We start from the raw sequence: 25,181 nt of genomic DNA, 5'->3' as shown, positions 1-25,181 counted from the left end.
GTATTGTGTTGTAATGTATTGTATTGTAATGTATTGTAATGTATTGTATTGTAATGTATTGTATTGTAGTATTGTATTGTAATGTATTGTAGTATAGCATTGTATTGTAATGTATTGTATTGTAGTATTGTATTGTAATGTATTGTATTGTAGTATTGTATTGTACTGTATTGTATTGTAGTATTGTATTGTACTGTATTGTATTGTAGTATTGTATTGTAATGTATTGTATTGCAGTATTGTATTGCAATGTATTGTATTGCAGTATTGTATTGTAATGTATTGTAGTGTAATGTATTGTATTGTAATGTATTGTATTGTAGTATTGTATTGTAATGTATTGTATTGTAGTATTGTATTGTAATGTATAGTATTGTAGTATTGTATTGTGATGTATTGTATTGTATTATTGTATTTTAATGTATTGTATTGTAATGTATTGTATTGTAATGTATTGTATTGTAGTATTGTATTGTAATGTATTGTATTGTAGTATTGTATTGTAATGTATAGTATTGTAGTATTGTATTGTAATGTATTGTATTGTAGTATTGTATTTTAATGTATTGTATTGTAGTATTGTATTGTAATTTATTGTATTGAAGTATTGTATTGTAATGTATTGTATTGTAATGTATTGTATTTTAATGTATTGTATTGTAGTATTGTGTTGTAGTATTGTATTGTAATGTATTGTATTGTAATGTATTGTACTGTAGTATTGTACTGTAATGTATTGTATTGTAGTATTGTATTGTAATGTATTGTATTGTAGTATTGTATTGTAATGTATTGTATTGTAGTATTGTATTGTAATGTATTGTATTGTAGTATTGTATTGTAATGTATTGTGTTGTAGTATTGTATTGTAATGTATTGTATTGTAGTATTGTATTGTAATGTATTGTATTGTAATGTATTGTATTGTAATGTATTGTATTGTAATGTATTGTATTGTAGTATTGTATTGTAATGTATTGTATTGTAGTATTGTATTGTAATGTATAGTATTGTAGTATTGTATTGTAATGTATTGTATTGTAGTATTGTATTTTAAGGTATTGTATTGTAGTATTGTATTGTAATTTATTGTATTGTAGTATTGTATTGTAATGTATTGTATTGTAATGTATTGTATTTTAATGTATTGTATTGTAGTATTGTATTGTAATGTATTGTATTGTAGTATTGTATTGTAATGTATTGTATTGTAATGTATTGTATTGTAATGTATTGTATTGTAGTATTGTATTGTAATGTATTGTATTGTAGTATTGTATTGTAATGTATAGTATTGTAGTATTGTATTGTAATGTATTGTATTGTAGTATTGTATTGTAATGTATTGTATTGTAGTATTGTATTGTAATGTATTGTATTGTAATGTATTGTATTGTAGTATTGTATTGTAATGTATTGTATTGTAGTATTGTATTGTAATGTATTGTATTGTAGTATCGTATTGTAATGTAGTATTGTATTGTAATGTATTGTATTGTAGTATTGTATTGTAGTATTGTATTGTAATGTATTGTATTGTAGTATTGTATTGTAATGTATTGTATTGTAGTATCGTATTGTAATGTATTGTAGTGTAATGTGTTGTATTGTAGTATTGTAGTATAATGTATTGTATTGTAATGTATTGTATTGTAGTATTGTATTGTAATGTATTGTATTGTAGTCTTGTATTGTAATGTATCGTATTGTAATGTATTGTATTGTAATGTATTGTATTGTAATGTATTGTATTGTAGTATTGTATTGTAATGTATTGTATTGTAATGTAGTGTATTGTAATGTATTGTATTGTAGTATTGTATTGTAATGTATTGTATTGTAGTATTGTATTGTAATGTATTGTATTGTAGTATTGTACTGTAGTATTGTATTGTAATGTATTGTATTGTAGTATTGTATTGTAATGTATTGTATTGTAGTATTGTATTGTAATGTATTGTATTGTAGTATTGTATTGTAATGTATTGTATTGTAGTATTGTATTGTAGTATTGTATTGTAATGGATTGTATTGTAATGTATTGCATTGTAATGTATTGTATTGTAGTATTGTATTGTAATGTATTGTATTGTAGTATTGTGTTGTAGTATTGTATTGTAATGTATTGTATTGTAATGTATTACATTGTAGTATTGTACTGTAATGTATTGTATTGTAGTATTGTATTGTAATGTATTGTATTGTAGTATTGTATTGTAATGTATTGTATTGTAATGTATTGTATTGTAATGTATTGTATTGTAGTATTGTATTGTAATGTATTGTAGTGTAGTATTGTATTGTAATGTATTGTGTTGTAGTATTGTATTGTAATGTATTGTATTGTAGTATTGTATTGTAATGTATTGTATTGTAATGTATTGTATTGTAATGCATTGTATTGTAGTATTGTATTGTAATGTATTGTATTGTAGTATTGTATTGTAATGTATAGTATTGTAGTATTGTATTGTAATGTATTGTATTGTAGTATTGTATTTTAATGTATTGTATTGTAGTATTGTATTGTAATTTATTGTATTGTAGTATTGTATTGTAATGTATTGTATTGTGATGTATTGTATTGTAATGTATTGTATTGGAATGTATTGTATTGTAGTATTGTATTGTAGTATTGTATTGTAATGTATTGTATTGTAGTATTGTATTGTAATGTATTGTATTGTAGTATTGTGTTGTAGTATTGTATTGTAATGTATTGTATTGTAATGTACTGTATTGTAGTATTGTACAGTAATGTATTGTATTGTAGTATTGTATTGTAATGTATTGTATTGTAGTATTGTATTGTAATGTATTGTATTGTAATGTATTGTATTGTAATGTATTGTATTGTAGTATTGTATTGTAATGTATTGTATTGTAGTATTGTATTGTAATGTATTGTATTGTAGTATTGTATTGTAATGTATTGCATTGTAGTATTGTATTGTAATGTATTGTATTGTAGTATTGTATTGTAATGTATTGTATTGTAGTATTGTATTGTAGTATTGTATTGTAATGTATTGTGTTGTAATGTATTGTATTGTAATGTATTGTAATGTATTGTATTGTAATGTATTGTATTGTAGTATTGTATTGTAATGTATTGTAGTATAGCATTGTATTGTAATGTATTGTATTGTAGTATTGTATTGTAATGTATTGTATTGTAGTATTGTATTGTACTGTATTGTATTGTAGTATTGTATTGTACTGTATTGTATTGTAGTATTGTATTGTAATGTATTGTATTGCAGTATTGTATTGCAATGTATTGTATTGCAGTATTGTATTGTAATGTATTGTAGTGTAATGTATTGTATTGTAATGTATTGTATTGTAGTATTGTATTGTAATGTATTGTATTGTAGTATTGTATTGTAATGTATAGTATTGTAGTATTGTATTGTGATGTATTGTATTGTATTATTGTATTTTAATGTATTGTATTGTAATGTATTGTATTGTAATGTATTGTATTGTAGTATTGTATTGTAATGTATTGTATTGTAGTATTGTATTGTAATGTATAGTATTGTAGTATTGTATTGTAATGTATTGTATTGTAGTATTGTATTTTAATGTATTGTATTGTAGTATTGTATTGTAATTTATTGTATTGAAGTATTGTATTGTAATGTATTGTATTGTAATGTATTGTATTTTAATGTATTGTATTGTAATGTATTGTATAGTATTGTATTGTAATGTATTGTATTGTATGTATTGTACTGTAGTATTGTACTGTAATGTATTGTATTGTAGTATTGTATTGTAATGTATTGTATTGTAGTATTGTATTGTAATGTATTGTATTGTAGTATTGTATTGTAATGTATTGTATTGTAGTATTGTATTGTAATGTATTGTGTTGTAGTATTGTATTGTAATGTATTGTATTGTAGTATTGTATTGTAATGTATTGTATTGTAATGTATTGTATTGTAATGTATTGTATTGTAGTATTGTATTGTAATGTATTGTATTGTAGTATTGTATTGTAATGTATATGTATTGTAATGTATTGTATTGTAATGTATTGTATTGTAGTATTGTATTGTAATGTATTGTATTGTAGTATTGTATTGTAATGTATAGTATTGTAGTATTGTATTGTAATGTATTGTATTGTAGTATTGTATTTTAAGGTATTGTATTGTAGTATTGTATTGTAATTTATTGTATTGTAGTATTGTATTGTAATGTATTGTATTGTAATGTATTGTATTTTAATGTATTGTATTGTAGTATTGTATTGTAATGTATTGTATTGTAATGTATTGTATTGTAATGTATTGTATTGTAATGTATTGTATTGTAGTATTGTATTGTAATGTATTGTATTGTAGTATTGTATTGTAATGTATAGTATTGTAGTATTGTATTGTAATGTATTGTATTGTAGTATTGTATTGTAATGTATTGTATTGTAGTATTGTATTGTAATGTATTGTATTGTAATGTATTGTATTGTAGTATTGTATTGTAATGTATTGTATTGTAGTATTGTATTGTAATGTATTGTATTGTAGTATCGTATTGTAATGTAGTATTGTATTGTAATGTATTGTATTGTAGTATTGTATTGTAGTATTGTATTGTAATGTATTGTATTGTAGTATTGTATTGTAATGTATTGTATTGTAGTATCGTATTGTAATGTATTGTAGTGTAATGTGTTGTATTGTAGTATTGTAGTATAATGTATTGTATTGTAATGTATTGTATTGTAGTATTGTATTGTAATGTATTGTATTGTAGTCTTGTATTGTAATGTATCGTATTGTAATGTATTGTATTGTAATGTATTGTATTGTAATGTATTGTATTGTAGTATTGTATTGTAATGTATTGTATTGTAATGTAGTGTATTGTAATGTATTGTATTGTAGTATTGTATTGTAATGTATTGTATTGTAGTATTGTATTGTAATGTATTGTATTGTAGTATTGTACTGTAGTATTGTATTGTAATGTATTGTATTGTAGTATTGTATTGTAATGTATTGTATTGTAGTATTGTATTGTAATGTATTGTATTGTAGTATTGTATTGTAATGTATTGTATTGTAGTATTGTATTGTAGTATTGTATTGTAATGGATTGTATTGTAATGTATTGCATTGTAATGTATTGTATTGTAGTATTGTATTGTAATGTATTGTATTGTAGTATTGTGTTGTAGTATTGTATTGTAATGTATTGTATTGTAATGTATTACATTGTAGTATTGTACTGTAATGTATTGTATTGTAGTATTGTATTGTAATGTATTGTATTGTAGTATTGTATTGTAATGTATTGTATTGTAATGTATTGTATTGTAATGTATTGTATTGTAGTATTGTATTGTAATGTATTGTAGTGTAGTATTGTATTGTAATGTATTGTGTTGTAGTATTGTATTGTAATGTATTGTATTGTAGTATTGTATTGTAATGTATTGTATTGTAATGTATTGTATTGTAATGCATTGTATTGTAGTATTGTATTGTAATGTATTGTATTGTAGTATTGTATTGTAATGTATAGTATTGTAGTATTGTATTGTAATGTATTGTATTGTAGTATTGTATTTTAATGTATTGTATTGTAGTATTGTATTGTAATTTATTGTATTGTAGTATTGTATTGTAATGTATTGTATTGTGATGTATTGTATTGTAATGTATTGTATTGGAATGTATTGTATTGTAGTATTGTATTGTAGTATTGTATTGTAATGTATTGTATTGTAGTATTGTATTGTAATGTATTGTATTGTAGTATTGTGTTGTAGTATTGTGTTGTAATGTATTGTATTGTAATGTATTGTATTGTAGTATTGTACAGTAATGTATTGTATTGTAGTATTGTATTGTAATGTATTGTATTGTAGTATTGTATTGTAATGTATTGTATTGTAATGTATTGTATTGTAATGTATTGTATTGTAGTATTGTATTGTAATGTATTGTATTGTAGTATTGTATTGTAATGTATTGTATTGTAGTATTGCATTGTAATGTATTGCATTGTAGTATTGTATTGTAATGTATTGTATTGTAGTATTGTATTGTAATGTATTGTATTGTAGTATTGTATTGTAGTATTGTATTGTAATGTATTGTGTTGTAATGTATTGTATTGTAATGTATTGTAATGTATTGTATTGTAATGTAATGTATTGTATTGTAGTATTGTATTGTAATGTATTGTAGTATAGTATTGTATTGTAATGTATTGTATTGTAGTATTGTATTGTAATGTAATGTATTGTAGTATTGTATTGTACTGTATTGTATTGTAGTATTGTATTGTACTGTATTGTATTGAGGTATTGTATTGTAATGTATTGTATTGCAGTATTGTATTGTAATGTATTGTATTGCAGTATTGTATTGTAATGTATTGTAGTGTAATGTATTGTATTGTAATGTATTGTCTTGTAGTATTGTATTGTAATGTATTGTATTGTAGTATTGTATTTTAATGTATTGTATTGTAGTATTGTATTGTAATTTATTGTATTGTAGTATTGTATTGTAATGTATTGTATTGTAATGTATTGTATTGTAATGTATTGTATTGTAATGTATTGTATTGTAGTATTGTATTGTAATGTATTGTAATGTAATGTATTGTATTGTAGTATTGTATTGTAATGTATTGTATTGTAGTATTGTATTGTAATGTATTGTATTGTAGTATTGTGTTGTAGTATTGTATTGTAATGTATTGTATTGTAATGTATTGTATTGTAGTATTGTACAGTAATGTATTGTATTGTAGTATTGTATTGTAATGTATTGTATTGTAGTATTGTATTGTAATGTATTGTATTGTAATGTATTGTATTGTAATGTATTGTATTGTAGTATTGTATTGTAATGTATTGTATTGTAGTATTGTATTGTAATGTATTGTATTGTAGTATTGTATTGTAATGTATTGCATTGTAGTATTGTATTGTAATGTATTGTACTGTAGTATTGTATTGTAGTATTGTATTGTAATGTATTGTGTTGTAATGTATTGTATTGTAATGTATTGTAATGTATTGTATTGTATTGTAGTATTGTATTGTAATGTATTGTAGTATAGTATTGTATTGTAATGTATTGTATTGTAGTATTGTATTGTAATATATTGTATTGTAGTATTGTATTGTACTGTATTGTATTGTAGTATTGTATTGTACTGTATTGTAGTGTAGTATTGTATTGTAATGTATTGTATTGCAGTATTGTATTGTAATGTATTGTATTGCAGTATTGTATTGTAATGTATTGTAGTGTAATGTATTGTATTGTAATGTATTGTCTTGTAGTATTGTATTGTAATGTATTGTATTGTAGTATTGTATTGTAATGTATAGTATTGTAGTATTGTATTGTAATGTATTGAATTGTATTATTGTATTTTAATGTATTGTATTGTAATGTATTGTATTGTAATGTATTGTATTGTAGTATTGTATTGTAATGTATTGTATTGTAGTATTGTATTGTAATCTATAGTATTGTAGTATTGTATTGTAATGTATTGTATTGTAGTATTGTATTTTAATGTATTGTATTGTAGTATTGTATTGTAATTTATTGTATTGAAGTATTGTATTGTAATGTATTGTATTGTAATGTATTGTATTTTAATGTATTGTATTGTAGTATTGTGTTGTAGTATTGTAGTGTAATGTATTGTATTGTAATGTATTGTATTGTAGTATTGTACTGTAATGTATTGTATTGTAGTATTGTATTGTAATGTATTGTATTGTAGTATTGTATTGTAATGTATTGTATTGTAATGTATTGTATTGTAGTATTGTATTGTAATGTATTGTATTGTAGTATTGTATTGTAATGTATTGTGTTGTAGTATTGTATTGTAATGTATTGTATTGTAGTATTGTACTGTAATGTATTGTATTGTAATGTATTGTATTGTAGTATTGTATTGTACTGTATTGTATTGTAGTATTGTTTTGTAATGTATAGTATTGTAGTATTGTATTGTAATGTATTGTATTGTAGTATTGTATTGTAATGTATTGTATTGTAGTATTGTATTGTAATGTATTGTATTGTAGTATTGTATTGTAATGTATTGTATTGTAATGTATTGTATTGTAGTATTGTACTGTAATGTATTGTATTGTAATGTATTGTATTGTAGTATTGTATTGTAATGTATTGTATTGTAGTATTGTATTGTAATGTATAGTATTGTAGTATTGTATTGTAATGTATTGTATTGTAGTATTGTATTTTAATGTATTGTGTTGTAGTATTGTATTGTAATTTATTGTATTGTAGTATTGTATTGTAATGTATTGTATTGTAATGTATTGTATTTTAATGTATTGTATTGTAGTATTGTATTGTAATGTATTGTATTGTAGTATTGTATTGTAATGTATTGTATTGTAATGTATTGTATTGTAGTATTGTACTGTAATGTATTGTATTGTAGTATTGTATTGTAATGTATTGTAGTATTGTATTGTAATGTATTGTATTGTAATGTATTGTATTGTAGTATTGTATTGTAATGTATTGTATTGTAGTATTGTATTGTAATGCATTGTATTGTAGTATTGTATTGTAATGTATTGTATTGTAGTATTGTATTGTAATGTATTGTATTGTAGTATTGTATTGTAGTATTGTATTGTAATGTATTGTGTTGTAATGTATTGTATTGTAATGTATTGCATTGTAGTATTGTATTGTAATGTATTGTATTGTAATTTATTGTATTGTAGTATTGTATTGTAATGTATTGTATTATAGTATTGTATTGTAATGTATTGTATTGTAGTATTTTATTGTAATGTATTGTATTGTAGTATTGTATTGTACTGTATTGTATTGTAGTATTGTATTGTACTGTATTGTATTGTAGTATTGTATTGTAATGTATTGTATTGCAGTATTGTATTGTAATGTATTGTATTGTAATGTATTGTATTGTAGTATTGTATTGTAATGTATTGTATTGTAATGTATTGTGTTGTAGTATTGTATTTTAATGTATTGTATTGTAGTATTGTATTGTAATTTATTGTATTGTAGTATTGTATTGTAATGTATTGTATTGTAATGTATTGTATTGTAATGTATTGTATTGTAGTATTGTATTGTAATGTATTGTATTGTAGTATTGTATTGTAATGCATTGTATTGTAATGTATTGTATTGTAGTATTGTATTGTAATGTATTGTATTGTAGTATTGTATTGTAATGTATTGTATTGTAGTATTGTGTTATAGTATTGTATTGTAATGTATTGTATTGTAATGTATTGTATTGTAGTATTGTACTGTAATGTATTGTATTGTAGTATTGTATTGTAATGTATTGTATTGTAGTATTGTATTGTAATGTATTGTATTGTAATGTATTGTATTGTAATGTATTGTATTGTTGTATTGTATTGTAATGTATTGTATTGTAGTATTGTATTGTAATGTATTGTATTGTAGTATTGTATTGTAATGTATTGTATTGTAGTATTGTATTGTAATGTATTGTATTGTAGTATTGTATTGTAATGTATTGTGTTGTAATGTATTGTATTGTAGTATTGTAATGTCATGTATTGTATTGTAATGCATTGTATTGTAATTTATTGTATTGTAGTATTGTATTGTAATGTATTGTATTATAGTTTTGTATTGTAATGTATTGTATTGTAGTATTTTATTGTAATGTATTGTATTGTAGTATTGTAGTGTACTGATTTGTATTGTAGTATTGTATTGTACTGTATTGTATTGTAGTATTGTATTCTAATGTATTGTATTGCAGTATTGTATTGTAATGTATTGTATTGCAGTATTGTATTGTAATGTATTGTAGTGTAATGTATTGTATTGTAATGTATTGTCTTGTAGTATTGTTTTGTAATGTATTGTATTGTAGTATTGTATTGTAATGTATAGTATTGTAGTATTGTATTGTAATGTATTGTATTATTGTATTTGAATGTATTGTATTGTAGTATTGTATTGTAATTTATTGTATTGTAGTATTGTAATGTATTGTATTGTATTATTGTATTTTAATGTATTGTATTGTAGTATTGTATTGTAATTTATTGTATTGTAGTATTGTATTGTACTGTATTGTATTGTAGTATTGTATTGTACTGTATTGTATTGAGGTATTGTATTGTAATGTATTGTATTGCAGTATTGTATTGTAATGTATTGTATTGCAGTATTGTATTGTAATGTATTGTAGTGTAATGTATTGTATTGTAATGTATTGTCTTGTAGTATTGTATTGTAATGTATTGTATTGTAGTATTGTATTGTAATTTATTGTATTGTAGTATTGTATTGTAATGTATTGTATTGTAATGTATTGTATTGTAATGTATTGTATTGTAATGTATTGTATTGTAGTATTGTATTGTAATGTATTGTAATGTAATGTATTGTATTGTAGTATTGTATTGTAATGTATTGTATTGTAGTATTGTATTGTAATGTATTGTATTGTAGTATTGTGTTGTAGTATTGTATTGTAATGTATTGTATTGTAATGTATTGTATTGTAGTATTGTACAGTAATGTATTGTATTGTAGTATTGTATTGTAATGTATTGTATTGTAGTATTGTATTGTAATGTATTGTATTGCAATGTATTGTATTGTAATGTATTGTATTGTAGTATTGTATTGTAATGTATTGTATTGTAGTATTGTATTGTAATGTATTGTATTGTAGTATTGTATTGTAATGTATTGCATTGTAGTATTGTATTGTAATGTATTGTATTGTAGTATTGTATTGTAATGTATTGTATTGTAGTATTGTATTGTAGTATTGTATTGTAATGTATTGTGTTGTAATGTATTGTATTGTAATGTATTGTAATGTATTGTATTGTAATGTAATGTATTGTATTGTAGTATTGTATTGTAATGTATTGTAGTATAGTATTGTATTGTAATGTATTGTATTGTAGTATTGTATTGTAATATATTGTATTGTAGTATTGTATTGTACTGTATTGTATTGTAGTATTGTATTGTACTGTATTGTAGTGTAGTATTGTATTGTAATGTATTGTATTGCAGTATTGTATTGTAATGTATTGTATTGCAGTATTGTATTGTAATGTATTGTAGTGTAATGTATTGTATTGTAATGTATTGTCTTGTAGTATTGTATTGTAATGTATTGTATTGTAGTATTGTATTGTAATGTATAGTATTGTAGTATTGTATTGTAATGTATTGAATTGTATTATTGTATTTTAATGTATTGTATTGTAATGTATTGTATTGTAATGTATTGTATTGTAGTATTGAATTGTAATGTATTGTATTGTAGTATTGTATTGTAATCTATAGTATTGTAGTATTGTATTGTAATGTATTGTATTGTAGTATTGTATTTTAATGTATTGTATTGTAGTATTGTATTGTAATTTATTGTATTGAAGTATTGTATTGTAATGTATTGTATTGTAATGTATTGTATTTTAATGTATTGTATTGTAGTATTGTGTTGTAGTATTGTAGTGTAATGTATTGTATTGTAATGTATTGTATTGTAGTATTGTACTGTAATGTATTGTATTGTAGTATTGTATTGTAATGTATTGTATTGTAGTATTGTATTGTAATGTATTGTATTGTAATGTATTGTATTGTAGTATTGTATTGTAATGTATTGTATTGTAGTATTGTATTGTAATGTATTGTGTTGTAGTATTGTATTGTAATGTATTGTATTGTAGTATTGTACTGTAATGTATTGTATTGTAATGTATTGTATTGTAGTATTGTATTGTACTGTATTGTATTGTAGTATTGTATTGTAATGTATAGTATTGTAGTATTGTATTGTAATGTATTGTATTGTAGTATTGTATTGTAATGTATTGTATTGTAGTATTGTATTGTAATGTATTGTATTGTAGTATTGTATTGTAATGTATTGTATTGTAATGTATTGTATTGTAGTATTGTACTGTAATGTATTGTATTGTAATGTATTGTATTGTAGTATTGTATTGTAATGTATTGTATTGTAGTATTGTATTGTAATGTATAGTATTGTAGTATTGTATTGTAATGTATTGTATTGTAGTATTGTATTTTAATGTATTGTGTTGTAGTATTGTATTGTAATTTATTGTATTGTAGTATTGTATTGTAATGTATTGTATTGTAATGTATTGTATTTTAATGTATTGTATTGTAGTATTGTATTGTAATGTATTGTATTGTAGTATTGTATTGTAATGTATTGTATTGTAATGTATTGTATTGTAGTATTGTACTGTAATGTATTGTATTGTAGTATTGTATTGTAATGTATTGTAGTATTGTATTGTAATGTATTGTATTGTAATGTATTGTATTGTAGTATTGTATTGTAATGTATTGTATTGTAGTATTGTATTGTAATGCATTGTATTGTAGTATTGTATTGTAATGTATTGTATTGTAGTATTGTATTGTAATGTATTGTATTGTAGTATTGTATTGTAGTATTGTATTGTAATGTATTGTGTTGTAATGTATTGTATTGTAATGTATTGCATTGTAGTATTGTATTGTAATGTATTGTATTGTAATGTATTGTATTGTAATTTATTGTATTGTAGTATTGTATTGTAATGTATTGTATTATAGTATTGTATTGTAATGTATTGTATTGTAGTATTTTATTGTAATGTATTGTATTGTAGTATTGTATTGTACTGTATTGTATTGTAGTATTGTATTGTACTGTATTGTATTGTAGTATTGTATTGTAATGTATTGTATTGCAGTATTGTATTGTAATGTATTGTATTGTAATGTATTGTATTGTAGTATTGTATTGTAATGTATTGTATTGTAATGTATTGTGTTGTAGTATTGTATTGTAATGTATTGTATTGTAGTATTGTATTTTAATGTATTGTATTGTAGTATTGTATTGTAATTTATTGTATTGTAGTATTGTATTGTAATGTATTGTATTGTAATGTATTGTATTGTAATGTATTGTATTGTAGTATTGTATTGTAATGTATTGTATTGTAGTATTGTATTGTAATGCATTGTATTGTAATGTATTGTATTGTAGTATTGTATTGTAATGTATTGTATTGTAGTATTGTATTGTAATGTATTGTATTGTAGTATTGTGTTATAGTATTGTATTGTAATGTATTGTATTGTAATGTATTGTATTGTAGTATTGTACTGTAATGTATTGTATTGTAGTATTGTATTGTAATGTATTGTATTGTAGTATTGTATTGTAATGTATTGTATTGTAATGTATTGTATTGTAATGTATTGTATTGTTGTATTGTATTGTAATGTATTGTATTGTAGTATTGTATTGTAATGTATTGTATTGTAGTATTGTATTGTAATGTATTGTATTGTAGTATTGTATTGTAATGTATTGTATTGTAGTATTGTATTGTAATGTATTGTGTTGTAATGTATTGTATTGTAGTATTGTAATGTCATGTATTGTATTGTAATGCATTGTATTGTAATTTATTGTATTGTAGTATTGTATTGTAATGTATTGTATTATAGTTTTGTATTGTAATGTATTGTATTGTAGTATTTTATTGTAATGTATTGTATTGTAGTATTGTAGTGTACTGATTTGTATTGTAGTATTGTATTGTACTGTATTGTATTGTAGTATTGTATTCTAATGTATTGTATTGCAGTATTGTATTGTAATGTATTGTAGTGTAATGTATTGTATTGTAATGTATTGTCTTGTAGTATTGTTTTGTAATGTATTGTATTGTAGTATTGTATTGTAATGTATAGTATTGTAGTATTGTATTGTAATGTATTGTATTATTGTATTTGAATGTATTGTATTGTAGTATTGTATTGTAATTTATTGTATTGTAGTATTGTAATGTATTGTATTGTATTATTGTATTTTAATGTATTGTATTGTAGTATTGTATTGTAATTTATTGTATTGTAGTATTGTATTGTAATGTATTGTATTGTAATGTATTGTATTGTAATGTATTGTATTGTAGTATTGTATTGTAATGTATTGTATTGTAGTATTGTATTGTAATGTATTGTATTGTAATGTATTGTATTGTAATGTATTGTATTGTAGTATTGTATTGTAATGTATTGTATTGTAGTATTGTATTGTAATGTATTGTATTGCAGTACTGTGTTGTAGTATTGTATTGTAATGTATTGTACTGCAATGTATTGTATTGTAGTATTGTATTGTAATGTATTGTATTGTAGTATTGTATTGTAATGTATAGTATTGTAGTATTGTATTGTAATGTATTGTATTGTAGTATTGTATTTTAATGTATTGTATTGTAGTATTATATTGTAATTTATTGTATTGTAGTATTGTATTGTAATGTATTGTATTGTAATGTATTGTATTGTAATGTATTGTATTGTAATGTATTGTATTGAAGTATTGTATTGTAATGTATTGTATTGTATTGTATTGTATTGTAGTATTGTATTGTAATGTATTGTATTGTAGTATTGTATTGCAATGTATTGTATTGTAGTATTGTGTTGTAGTATTGTATTGTAATGTATTGTATTGTGGTATTGTACTGTAATGTATTGTATTGTAGTATTGTATTGTAATGTATTGTATTGTAGTATTGTATTGTAATGTATTGTATTGTAATGTATTGTATTGTAGTATTGTATTGTAATGTATTGTATTGTAATTTATTGTATTGTTGTATTGTATTGTAATGTATTGTAGTATAGTATTGTATTGTAATGTATTGTATTGTAGTATTGTATTGTAATGTATTGTATTGTAGTATTGTATTGTAATGTATTGTATTGTAGTATTGTATTGTACTGTATTGTATTGTAGTATTGTATTGTAATGTATTGTATTGCAGTATTGTATTGTAATGTATTGTAGTGTAATGTATTGTATTGTAATGTATTGTCTTGTAGTATTGTATTGTAATGTATTGTATTGTAGTATTGTATTGTACTGTATAGTATTGTAGTATTGTATTGTAATGTATTGTATTGTATTATTGTATTTTAATGTATTGTATTGTAGTATTGTATTGTAATTTATTGTATTGTAGTATTGTATTGTAATGTATTGTATTGTAATGTATTGTATTGTAATGTATTGTATTGTAGTATTGTATTGTGATGTATTGTATTGTAGTATTGTATTGTAATGTATTGTATTGTAGTATTGTATTGTAATGTATTGTATTGTAGTATTGTATTGTAATGTATTGTATTGTAATGTATTGTATTGTAGTATTGTATTGTAATGTATTGTATTGTAGTATTGTATTGTAATGTATTGTGTTGTAGTATTGTATTGTAATGTATTGTATTGTAGTATTGTATTGTACTGTATTGTATTGTAGTATTGTGTTGTAGTATTGTATTGTAATGTATTGTATTGTAGTATTGTACTGTAATGTATTGTATTGTAGTATTGTATTGTAAAGTATTGTATTGTAGTATTGTATTGTAATGTATTGTATTGTAGTATTGTATTGTAATGTATTGTATTGTAGTATTGTATTGTAATGTATTGTATTGTAATGTATTGTATTGTAATGTATTGTATTGTAGTATTGTATTGTAATGTATTGTGTTGTAGTATTGTATTGTAATGTATTGTATTGTAGTATTGTATTGTAATGTATTGTATTGTCATGTATTGTATTGTAATGTATTGTATTGTAATGTATTGTATTGTAGTATTGTATTGTAGTATTGTATTGTAATGTATTGTATTGTAGTATTGTATTGTAATGTATAGTATTGTAGTATTGTATTGTAATGTATTGTATTGTAGTATTGTATTTTAATGTATTGTATTGTGGTATTGTATTGTAATTTATTGTATTGTAGTATTGTATTGTAATGTATTGTATTGTAATGTATTGTATTGTAGTATTGTACTGTAATGTATTGTATTGTAGTATTGTATTGTAATGCATTGTATTGTAATGTATTGTATTGTAGTATTGTATTGTAATGTATTGTATTGTAGTATTGTATTGTATTGTATTGTAGTATTGTGTTGTAGTATTGTATTGTAATGTATTGTGTTGTAATGTATTGTATTGTAATGTATTGTATTGTAGTATTGTATTGTAATGTATTGTATTGTAATGTATTGTATTGTAATTTATTGTATTGTAGTATTGTATTGTATTGTATTGTATTGTAGTATTGTGTTGTAGTATTGTATTGTAATGTACTGTGTTGTAATGTATTGTATTGTAATGTATTGTATTATAGTATTGTATTGTAATGTATTGTATTGTAGTATTGTATTGTACTGTATTGTATTGTAGTATTGTATTGTACTGTATTGTATTGTAGTATTGTATTGTAATGTATTGTATTGCAGTATTGTATTGTAATGTATTGTATTGCAGTATTGTATTGTAATGTATTGTAGTGTAATGTATTGTATTGTAATGTATTGTCTTGTAGTATTGTATTGTAATGTATTGTATTGTAGTATTGTATTGTAATGTATAGTATTGTAGTATTGTATTGTAATGTATTGTATTGTATTATTGTATTTTAATGTATTGTATTGTAGTATTGTATTGTAATTTATTGTATTGTAGTATTGTATTGTAATGTATTGTATTGTAATGTATTGTATTGTAGTATTGTATTGTAATGTATTGTGTTGTAGTATTGTATTGTAATGTATTGTATTGTAATGTATTGTATTGTAATGTATTGTAGTATTGTATTGTAATGTATTGTATTGTAGTATTGTATTGTAATGTATTGTATTGTAGTATTGTGTTGTAGTATTGTATTGTAATGTATTGTATTGTAATGTATTGTATTGTAGTATTGTATTTTAATGTATTGTATTGTAGTATTGTATTGTAATGTATTATAGTGACCTGGGAGGGTTGCTTTTACGAATTCCTGGTTCATTAACCCAAACAACGGGGACCCATCTCTTGTTAAGACCAGACGTAAAGAGGGAGAACAATGGTTAACTATGGTCTTAAACTTGCGGTGCTCCACCCCCCTTATTATCCACCCACCGCTCCACCAACCACAAGGATGCCTGCCACAGGAACATTCCAGGCATTCCCGTGGTTGGCAGATAGCAGTTTGACTGGCATGTCGGACCCCGAAAACGCTGGGTACTGGTAAGTACTACACAACAGAGGAGCAGCATAACTCATAACACACAGCTGTCTGTGCGGGTCGCTGCAGTATAAATGAGACAATACTGCTTTATAGAATAATTTTAACAGCTGTGTGATTTGAGATAATATATTTTGTGCATTTGTGAAACATATTTTATAGTGAGGTATATGGTTGATGGTTTTATATGAAAAAGAACCTGAAGCTACATCTCCCTGTGATTGATTTATTTATATATTTCTCCCTTTCAGGGGTTTAACACAATCCCCAAACAAAACCAAACAATTATAATCAAACACATCCTCCTCTGTTGATCCTCAAGTCAGTCATTCCCCTCTGGCAGAGTGCTAATCTCCATGTCTAAGAATATCTTCAGTAGCCCTGGCATACCATAATAACAGAAGTGATGTACGGCCCGCCCCCTCCTGTGATGTCACAGAGGCAGCAGGGGAGAGAGGACAGCTCTCCAAAAATGACCCTTCATATCTCTTGCAAGTGAAGTAATCACTTCTAAAACTGGTAGGCAACATTTTTTTTTTATTTATTGATGACGCACACAAACTTCAAAAGAAAATGTTGATGGAAATTCAAAGCACAAAAAAACTTTGCATCAAATGTCCCTACTGTATGTGTACAAAGTAAAACTCAATACTCAAATTGTACCTAATTGTTTAACTTCTCCTATAAATTGACTACCAGTTATTTAAAATGTAATATAAATTGTCATTTTCTACGGACATGGGCAATGTGCTCCTGAGTGGCGCAGCGGTCTAAGGTACTGCATCTCAATCCTAGAGGCGTCACTACAGACCCTGGTTCGATACGGTGCTGTTTCACAACCGGCCGTGATTGGGTGTCCCATGGGGTGGCTCACAATTGTTCCAGTGTGGTCCGGGTTAGGCGAGGGTAAAATAAGAATTTGTTCTTAATTATCTTACCTGCCTAGTTAAATAAAGATTTTAAAAAATATTTCCATAGAGATGTAGAATAATCATCAATGTCGCAATTTTAAATTTCATTTTTTTTTATAGCAACTCCTGGCGCCAGTTGTCCAGTGCACAGCAGCCATTTCACACCAGAGTGATTACCACACATCAGCTATTAAAATGGATTGCGTGGTAACTATTTACTTCTGATTCACAAACTATCTATAAACTAAAACATGCACAGTCTTATATCCACTGATGATTAACATCTTCCTGGTAACCCAAGACAAGTCATTACTGTGTAAACTATCTAAATTAGTATAGTTGTCACACCCTGACCATAGTTTGCTTTGTATGTTTCTATGTTTTGTTTGGTCAGGGTGTGATCTGAGTGGGCATTCTATGTTGGATGTCTTGTTTGTCTATTTATATGTCTGGCCTGATATGGTTCTCAATCAGAGGCAGGTGTTAGTCATTGTCTCTGATTGGGAACCATATTTAGGTAGCCTGGGTTTCACTGTGTGTTTGTGGGTGATTGTTCCTGTCTCTGTGTTTTGCACCAGATAGGACTGTTTAGGTTTTCACATTTCATTGTTTTGTAGTTTATTCATGTATAGTTTTCCTTTATTAAACAAACATGAATCATCACCACGCTGCGTTTTGGTCCGCCTCTCCTTCCCCGCAAGAGAACCGTTACAATAGTACTCCCTTTGCCTTTGATGATGATCTCAATATTCTCCTGAGTTTTATATATCGGCTGCTTCAGTGTAGTGACGTTGTGCCACTCTTGCTTAATTCATTCTCCGAACAACAACAAAGCACATGAATCTGCTTGACCAGCTCTTTCTCCCCATGTCCTTTTTGATGCATTGTTAAGTAAGTTATAACAATTCGCCCCCCCCCCCCCCCCCTTTAAGCTTTGTGAAATTTTATGTTACACTTTGTTAAGTCTTATTGAGTTTATATTATTCATAATTGAGTTTATATTATTCATAATTATCTGCTAACACTACATTCATATTAGATAACTAATTATAATTTTTGATACACAGCAATTTCCTGGGTGCTGCAACAATGAATTCTCAATGTCATTCTCTTGACACAGTAGCCCTTTGCAGATATGAATCTATGAGTAGCCTAATTACATTTTAGATTTTAGTCGTTTAGCAGACGCTCTTATCCAGAGCAACTTACAGTTAGTGCATTTATCTTAAGATAGCTATAGTGCTGTGAAAAATGGGTCCCATTATGACTGATGAAAACCAAACACTGCCTTCCACAGTAAGAACTTCCTACCAACGCTGAAGCATGGTGGTGGTTGTGTGATGGTTTGGGGATGCTTTGCTGCCTCAGGACCTGGACGACTTGTCTTTATTAATAGAAGGAACCATGAATTCTGCTCTGTATCAGCAAATCTACCGGAGAATGTCAGGCCATCCGTCTGTGAGCTGAAGCTGAAGTGCAGCTGGGTCATGCAGCAAGACAATGATTCAAAACACACAATCAAGTCTACATGAAAATGGTTAAAAAACTACAGGGAGAGTACATCAACAGGCGCATAAACCCCTGGGTGATCAAGGTAAATCAATGTTAAATCCCAAACACAAGGTTTGGACAAAAGAGATTAGCTTGAACTTTTGTCTACTTTGACTCACACACAAAGCAGTCATTACACATAAATAACTATTTTGCTGGTGGGGCAATGTTCTCATGAAAAATAGCTTAAATTCTCCCAGTTGAATCTTGACTTTGATATGACAATCCCCAGCACACCATGTCACCACACGGCGACACAAAGAACAAATCAAACAGCACGCTAAGCCTTCATCACAAAGGAGAACACTGAAATGCATTTTCTCCCCCCCCCCTTATCTTGCTCACTCTTAGAGAAGGGGATGTTTTAGAGTTTTATGTTATTCTAAAATGAACTTCAAGAAAGCAATTTGTCTTTGGCAAGAGTTTGCTGTGCGTCACCAAAGTCCAAGGGAGATTCAAAATACACAGTCTCAAAAGGCAAGGCTGGGGAGGGGGGAGCGTTCATCAATCTGTGTAGTTTGTGTAAATCCCAAAGATGAATACTTCTGGGACTTGTATTGGGTCTTCACAGCTAAATTAAATGTCCTTGCTTCACATGTGATGGTGCAGAACAACCCAGGGACTCTCATAAAAATACAACTGCTTCTCTCTCTCTCTCTCTCTCTGTCTTATTGGCTCTGGTCCCTGCTTGCTGAGGAGTTTCAAGCTTGTGCCACACATTTTCAAAGTGTGAAGTTAGTGGCGGCCTGAGAAGTGAACTGACAAGAAGTGTCCTATGGCCATGTCTGTTAGACCACACTGTGAGTTATTGACAGTGATTCTCTTTTCCCCGGAGAGGAGAGATCAATCGAGGCAAACGTCTGGGTCATAACTCTTGTCTGAGACCTGTCGAATCAAACTGACCTTATTGTGTCTCTCCACATGGGTGACTTCAGAGCTTGTTTTTATGGGGGCAAGGCCGGCGCTAGCCTTTTAGGGGCCCTAAGCGAGATTTGGTTGGGCCCCCCCCCCCCCCCCCCCCCCCCCCCCCCAAGTGGGCCTCCCTGTGCATTTTAAAGTACATTTCCTGTAGTTCTACACATTTAGCCATTGTCACTTATGCCTGGAGCCGGACCTGATGGGGGGATAAACCAGTCTGAAGTATGGCCATCAGATTTGCCACCAATGCTTCTCATAGGACACATCACTGCGCTCTATACTCCTCTGTTAACTGGTCATCTCTGTATACCAGTCACAAGACGCACTGGTTGATGCTTATTTATAAAAACCCTCTTAGGTCTCACTCTCCCCTATATATACCTATTGTAGCCCTCATCCTCCACATACAACACCCATTCTGCCAGTCACATTGTCATGTGTGGTCCCTTTCCGGCCTCTAGATCACCATGCTGCTCGTTATGGCGCACACCTGTCACCATCGTTACGCGCACCTGAAATTTGTGGAGTGGTTGAAAAACAAGTTTTAATGACTCCAACATAAGTGTATGTAAACTTCCGACTTCAACTGTAAGTGCCAAATAAAGTTACAGGGTTGACCGTAACAGGGTTGACCTTGTAACAAGGGGAATGGAAGCTTGTTGTGTGCAACAGGGAGTGGAAATTGGGTAACAGGGTTGACGTGTGCAACCCTATCAGTTTTCCACCACAAAACACAAGCAAATGGCAAAACAAAAGAACCAACTCACCTGCATTCACACTATGATTTGACTATGTTCAATGTTTTTTGTTGTTGTTGTTATATTAAACAATGTGTAGTTTCACCACATTAAAAAAAGGAGTTCAGTTCACTTAAAGTTCACTTATTTGACCTTAAAATTAGTTACATACGTAAATGAATCACTAATCACATGAAATAAATCATAATCTTCAGAAATGACTTTGTCAGACAGAGCAACATAATAGCTAGAGCTTTACAATGATGTTGAAACTTGGAGACATTTTGGGGTGAAGTGGGTTAAAATGTTTCTAAAAGTATTTGGTCTATATTAAAGGGCACTTCATTTCATATAACATGCTTTTATTGATTTGGATATCAATATTGGTGCACAATTTCTACTATCTAAGGAATATAAAAAGCACTCATTTTGTGGAACGACCCATACAGTATGTCATTTTCAAAAACATTTTTGAAAACTTGGAAATAGTACGTTTGACTCGGAAATGCCTTTTATTTGCTTTTAGTTCAATTTACCTCGAAGGAAATGAATAAAATATTTGAGCTCCAAAATAATTTGTCAACATTAATATTTCACCAGTTAAGAAAACATTTATGGTGAAGGGGACTTAGAATAAACTCCTCCCTCATGAATCCGGTTATCCCGCAGAGCAAAAGAAACCAAGTAATATTTTCTTTCTTACTGCTGCTGAGGCTAGCTGGGATCTTTCTGCTCTATTTGTCAATGTCAGTGGTCTCCTGTCAGTTAAGAATGGAACAAATAAATGAAACGGAGGGTCGGATGGAGAGCTCTCTGTTTGAAAGCATTTATTACTGTATGCAATACACTTACAGTGAAAGTCAATGGAATGGCCTATTGCAAAGAGGGCGAAAAGCAAACAGATGAAGCACAATTCTGGGATAAATCTACAGTTATGTAAGAGCTTTTGCTACAGTTTCTTCGGAAATTATTCAGACCTCTTGACTTTTTCCACATTTTGTTACGTTACAGCCTTATTCTAAAATGGATTACATCGTTTTTTCCCCCTCGTCAACCTACAAACAGTACCCCATAATAACAAAGCAAAAACAGGTTTTTAGAAATGTTTGCTAATTTATCAAATAAAAATGAAATACTACATTTACATAAGTATTCAGACCCTTTACTCAGTACTTTGTTGAAGCACCTTTGGCAGTGATTACAGCCTTGAGTCTTCTTGGGTATGACGCTAAAATCTTGGCAGACCTGTATTTGGGGAATTTCTCCCATTCTTCTCTGCAGATCCTATCAAGCTCTGTCGGGTTAAATGGGGACCGTTGCTGCACAGCTATTTTAGGTCTCTCCAGAGATGTTCGTTGAGGTTTAAATCCGGGCTCTGGCTGGGCCACTCAAGGATATTCAGAGACTTGTCCCAAAGCATTTCCTTCGTTGTCTTGGCTATGTGCTTAGGGTTGTTGATTACCTGGTGGAAGGTGAACCTTCGCCCCAGTCTGAGGTCCTGAACGCTCTAGAGCAGGTTTTCATCAAGAATCTCTCTGTACTTTGCTCCGTTCATCTTTGCCTCGATCCTGACTCATCTCCCAGTTGCTGCCGCTGAGAAACATCCCCACAGCATGATGCTGCCACCACCATGCTTCACCGTAGGGATGGTGCCAGGTTTCCTCCAGACGTGACGCTTGGCATTCAGGCCAACGAGTTCAATCTTTGTTTCATCAGACCGGAGAATCTTGTTTCTCATGGTCTGAGAGTCTTTGGGTGCCTTTTGGCAAACTCCAAGCGGGCTGTCATGTGCCTTTTACTGAGGAGTGGCTCCTGGAAGGTTCTCCCATCTCCACAAAGTAACTCTAGAGCTCTGTCAGAATGACCATCAGGTTCTTGGTCACCTCCCTGACCAAGGCCCTTCTCCCCCGATTGCTCAGTTTGGCTGGTTGTCCAGCTCGAGGAAGAGTCTTGGTGGTTTGAAACGTCTTCCATTTAAGAATGATGGAGGCCACTTTGTTCTTGGGGACCTTCAATGCTGCAGAAATGTTTTGGTACCCTTCCCCAGATCTGTGCCTCGACACAATCCTGTCTCGGAGCTCTACGGACAATTCCTTTGACCTCATGGCATGGTTTTTGCTCAGACATGCACTGTCAACTGTGGGACCTTATTGACAGGTGTGTGCCTTTCCAAATCATGTCCAATCAATTGAATTTACCACAGGTGGACTCCAATCAAGTTGTAGAAACATCTCAATGATGATCAATGGAAACAGGATGCACCTGAGCTCAATTTCGAGTCTCATAGCAAGTGTCTGACTACTTATGTAAATAAGGTATTTCTGTCTTAAACATTTAATACATTTGTAAACATTTGTAAAAACCTTTTTTCGCTTTGTCATTATGGGGTATTGTGTGTAGATTGTTGAGGATTTTCTCTTTTTTTATTACAATTTAGAATATGGTAATGGTAATGTAAGAGTATGTGGAAAGAGGACTTGGGGACTGTAAAGAGACCTCTGGTGGCATGTCTTGTGGGGCATGCATGGGTGTCCGAGCTGTGCACCAGTAGTTCAAACAGACAGCTCGATGCATTCAACATGTCAATACCTCTCATAAATACAAGTAGTGATGAAGTCAATCTCTCCTCCACTTCGAGTCAGGAGAGGTTATCGTCCATATTATAAATATTAGCTCTCTGTGTACATCCAAGGGCCAGCCGTGCTGCCTTGTTGTGAACCAATTGCAATTCTGTGGCACCTGACCACATGACTGAACAGTAGTCCAGGTGCGACAGAACTAGGGCCTGTAGGACCTGCCTTGTTGACAGTGCTGTCTAGAAGGTAGAGCAGCACCTTAACATGGACATAGTTCTCCCCATCTTAGCTACTGCTGTATCAATATATTTTAACCATGACAGTTTACAATCCAGGGTTACTCCAAGCAGTTTAGTCACCTCAGCTTGCTCAATTTCCACATTATTTATTACAATATTTAGTTGAGGTTTAGGTTTTAGTGAATGAATTGTCCCAAATACAATGCTTTACGTTTTAGAAATATTTAGTACTAACTCATTCCTTGCCTTCTACTCTGAATCTAACTGAAACTCTTTGTTAAGTGTTGCAGTAATTTCAGTTGCTGTAGTAGCTGTCTTGTATAGTGTTAAGCAATTTCATAAATGTGTCAAGTGCATTGTCTGTTTGCTCCTCATGACACACCACAGACCAACAGATATTCTATACATCAATAACATAGGCATCACTACAAAACTTTGTGTATGACCTCTTATACACTATATTAGGCCCAGCCGTAGAAACGTTGATTTTCCTAGATATGGCTACAATATTGTGATCACTACATCCAATGGATCTGGATACAACTTTAAAGCAAATTTCTGCCGCATTAGTAAAGATGTGATCAATACATGTTGATGATTTCATTCCTGTGTTGTTTGTAACTACCCTGGTAGGTTGACTGATAACCTGAACCAGGTTGCAGGCAATGGTTACATTTTGAAGCTTTTTCTTGAGTGGGCAGCTTGATGAAAGCCAGTCAATTTTTAAATTACACAGAAAATATCTGTTTGTTGATATCACATACATTATCAAGCATTTCACACATGTTATCCAGATACTGACTGTTAGCACTTGGTGGTCTATAGCAGCTTCCCACCAGAATGGGCTTTAGGTGAGGCAGATGAACCTGTAGCCATATTACTTCAACAGTATTTAACATGAGATTCTCTCTAATATTTACAGGAATGGGGTTCTGAATATAAACAGCAACACCTCCATCATTAGCATTTCTATATTTTCTGTTCTAACCTTGTATGGCTACCAGTGTATTATCAACGGTTTTATCTAATTGAGTTTCAGAGATAGTCAGAATATGAATGTCATCTGTAACTAGCAAATTATTGATTTCACAAACATTGTTTCTTAAGC

General features: G+C 28.2%; 1 protein-coding gene across 1 annotated transcript in view; it reads left to right on the top strand.

Moving 5' to 3' along the window:
* LOC139380929 (major histocompatibility complex class I-related gene protein-like) overlaps positions 1–25,181 on the top strand; it is a 401,721-nt gene that overhangs the window by 206,251 nt on the left and 170,289 nt on the right. The gene's annotated exons all lie outside the window — the stretch shown is intronic.

Source organism: Oncorhynchus clarkii, chromosome 22 (assembly GCF_045791955.1).
Source record: "Oncorhynchus clarkii lewisi isolate Uvic-CL-2024 chromosome 22, UVic_Ocla_1.0, whole genome shotgun sequence".
Lineage (NCBI taxonomy): Eukaryota > Metazoa > Chordata > Actinopteri > Salmoniformes > Salmonidae > Oncorhynchus > Oncorhynchus clarkii.
This window is presented reverse-complemented; position numbering and strand designations above follow the sequence as displayed.